The sequence below is a fragment of the Ursus americanus genome, chromosome 13, assembly GCF_024610735.1.
Source record: "Ursus americanus isolate L20-20 chromosome 13, mUrsAme1.1.p, whole genome shotgun sequence".
NCBI lineage: Eukaryota > Metazoa > Chordata > Mammalia > Carnivora > Ursidae > Ursus > Ursus americanus.
The window spans coordinates 25106466-25110562 of NC_142139.1; the positions used below are offsets into that span (position 1 = coordinate 25106466).

The following is a 4097-nucleotide window of genomic DNA, read 5'->3' on the forward strand; positions in this document are numbered from 1 at the left end:
AAGCAAACATTTGATTTAATTTAATTTACATTTAAATTTAAATAGCCACTTATGGCTAGTAGCTCCATATTGGACAGAGCACATTTATAATGTCAAATTTGTATGGAAAAATACCTTAAATGTTGGTAGCAGTTATTATTTTGTCAATAATTTTTCTTCCACAATATGAAAACTCTTGTAGAAATATGAGCTTTTTTTATAGTGATCTGCTGTTATTTGAAATAAGGAGACAATCTTAGTAATATTCAATTTGACAGTCTTTAAGTAAGCTACATAAATAAGTGAATTTCCTTATTACCACTAGTCCAATTTTACTTGATAAATAATATTAATTGTGATATTTGACTTACTATAGTGAAGCAAATCTTGAAAAATCTTGAAATTGTTGAAAATCTTATGTTGTTTCATCACAACCAAACATTACTTTTTAAGTTCCAACAATCTAATTGGACTGTGTTTTGCACTGAAAGTTCATGGGATCAGGGGAAATTGATAGTGAGCCAAATTTCTTTCAATCCATTTTAGCTCAATTGATTACTGAAAGAAAAAGTGACTACAACATGATTATTAGTATCTTTTTTATTCCTTTCACAGAATAATTTACAAAATAGGTTTCAGGAGTATTTACTTATTTCACCACAAAAGAATGTTTAAGAAGTGAACGTGTATCCTTCAAACACTTCACTAGCCTGTTGCTCAATAAGTCAATATCTATTCAGTATTTTTTCATGTTGTTATAAGTAAATACTTGTTGAATAAGTAGGAGGATATATTGCATTTATTTATTTAAAACAAAGATAAAGAAAAGAAATATAATATCTAAATTCATAACCATAGAAATTCTTTTAAAAAGATGGAATTGGATAAAGACTTTAGATTTAGAGATAGAAGTAACAATGCATGGAACAATATGATAAAATAAATATTTGTTGAACCACACCAAATAAAATTTATTCAGGATTTTAAGTTTATAGTCTCAAACCGAAAAAAAAAAAAAGATATTCGTATTTCCTTTTAAAATGTTTGTGTTTGGTTTGAAGATTAAAAAAATAATAGTATATTGTATTATCAATTATAATATTGATATTAATCTTAGTTGGAACTTTGTCGTTGAGATATAATCACATAAAACTTTGTTATGATTTCCTCTACAGAGTTTGGAAGATCATATGTTTTTATGAGGCAGTTCCACCTTTCTGGCAGTGTTATTTCTACCACCCAATAGGTTATTAAGGATGCCACCATTCCCCCAGGATAGGACTCTGCTGTTACTATGTAATGCTGCTGTGCACCACTTTGTTGTGTGAGCCGATGGATTGGTTTTTGAAAGTGTTTTAATTGGTAAAGTTTTTTAAAAAGTTTGCAAGAGGAAAGACATCTTGTTGTACTTTACTGCTCCTGGATATGTGTCAGTTCTATGAAAGCAGCAAACCAAATAATATTTAACCAGATTCTTGTTTGAGAGAACAACACAATTATAACCAAAATAGAAGAAACCAATAAAACAACCCAATTTTACTCTTCAGATATATTATTTGTGTTTGCTGCCTGAATATTATGTGTATAGAGAACTCTGACAGAATTAAAAATTTCAGCAGATAATTAATCAAAACCCCATTGTTTCCAGATTACTGTGCTAGATGCTTAGGGAGAGACAGAAATAAATTAAAAAACTGAGATCCATATTTTTTATACTTAATCTCATAGAAACATTTGAGTGATATAAGCTCATCATCCCAATAATCTGGATTCTGAAGGATGGTTTATGTTATTGAAAATTTTTAGTGATTCCAAACTACATTAATTAACCTCAGATTAAAATAGCAAAATAATGATAATCATAAAATAATAATAAAATGTGTGAAAATTATTCTGGATAAATTTACACAGAAATCTCTTTCTTTCACCAGTCAGATGCACACACATGCTCACACACACACACACACACATACACACACATGGAACTACTTTGAAGTATATAGTTAGAATTCCAGAGCTTCAGGGTTGACCAGTTGTGGGAGAAGTAACTTGATGACTAGAATATTATCAATATTCTTTTAAACACTTATCATGTATTAAGCATTATAATATGTGCTTTATGTGTATTGTTTTATTTAACATAACAATAATATATGATAACTTCTAATCTTCTTATTCTCACAGATAAGGAAATTGATAAAATTTACTTCAGAGTTATTGGGAAAAAGAATTCATTCTTAGGCTTCTTTGTGTTATATTCATTAGTTGCCAATGACTGGTCCTCAGACCTACAACACCAGAAACTGACAACACCAGAAAACTTTCAGAGAAGCAGATTCTTTTTTCACCTTATTAAAACATTGAGCTTATTTCACATGTATATTTTCATGTCCCCACCATTTCCATTTGTTGGACCACCACTACTACTATGTCCTATCATAACATTCCATATATACTTAAAACCAAGCAAAGGGTGGAATTCTATCTTTAAAAATGAAACAGGCAATTTGGTAAACACATTCTTGGCAATGGAACCTGGACAACATTTATCAGACACAGTACAGAAGTTCTCACTCTGTATTATAGAAAGGACAGCCAGATATCAACTGTTACAGAAATGAAATAAGATGGAAAATTTTAGCAACTTGTTTAAACTATTTCTTAAAACACTTGCTCCATTGCCAGAGACCTTGAATAGCCTCTCGGTCAATCATCTGGAAGTAATTCTTCACATAACTGATGAGCTTGGCTTCCACTTTGGGAAGAAAGGCAGATTTTTCTATGCTTGTTTGCATTTTTGCTTTAATGTCCTCTACAGGACTAGGTCCTTTCATTGTTTTGGTTATTTTTTCCTGCTTTTTTTTTTTTTTTTTAAGATTCTTGACCTTTTGATCTTGGTGTTGATGAGTCTTCCACTCTGGTTTGTTTTTTGTGCACTTTTGGCTGGAGAATCTCATACAGGTTTCTTTACTGGAGCCTTTTCTTCAGCTTCCTCATCATCCAAATCATCATCGTCATCTTCATCATCATCTTCATCGGCAGCAAGTTTTACTTTTTCTGTGGAAACTTGTTACCACTTCCAGGAGCAGAGTGCTTTTCCAGATATACTAAAGGGTTTCATATCCCCTTCCTCTGTATCCTCTGACTCTATGTTTTCCTCCATATTTACTAACTGCTGTCCACAAATATGTACAGACCATGAACCACATTTCAATGTAAGACCACAGATGGTGTTATTTCAAAGCCCCCAAGGGAAGCTGTTGGCTGTACTGACATTCCCAAAGTTGCCAGTGTGACTTTAATTGGACTGCCTTCGTAATTCATTTCCTCTGCTTCAACAATGTGCAATTCATCCTTTGCACCTGCCCTAAACTGACCTTTCTTAAAGATAACTGATGCTCATTTTCCTTGATATCCACCTTAAAGTGATAATCTCTCTCAGCCTTTAGTTCACAACTGAAAAGATAGTTCTGAGACCTCAGGGGGCTCAGGTCCATGTCCATCCAATCTTCCATGGGGTGGTGGCACAACTTGGGTGGGAAAGAAGGCAAACAGAAATAAACTACTACTGTTCTCCAGAACAGCTGTGTAGGACAGCATCACACCAGGGTTCAAGAAGCAAATTTTTGAACCCCAACCAAAAATCTACTAAATAAGAAACTTGGAGGCAAGTCCAGCAATCTGTTTTTGAAAGTCCTCTGGTAATTCTAATGCATGCTAATGTTTGAGTGTAGGCACCATAACTCATTCTCTTAAACATAGTACTACACTTAAAACAGATATTTGTGCTGGATATCTGTGCCTGAAATAATTAAAATTATTAGAGTACTATCATAGTCAGTTTGGGCTGCTGTTAAAACATTTATTTCCCATTGTTCTGGAGGTCGGTAAGTCCAAGATCAAGGTGCTGGCCAATTCAATGCTTTGGTGAGGGCCCTTTCTCCTGTTTGCAGATGGTAACCATCTTAGTGTGTGTTAACATGACCTCTTTTTTGTACATGATGCCATATTTAAATAGACTGTAAGAAAAAAATAAAGAAATAAACCAGATTTTCACTGTAGTTGAATGAACAATGTTTTTAGTTGTATTTAAAATTTCTCCACTTTTCTGGTAATGG

General features: G+C 32.9%; 1 pseudogene; it reads right to left on the reverse strand.

The window, feature by feature from the left end:
• Positions 1–2581: 2581 nt before the first annotated feature.
• On the reverse strand, positions 2582–3494 carry LOC123793107 (nucleophosmin pseudogene; annotated as a pseudogene).
• Positions 3495–4097: the final 603 nt, after the last annotated feature.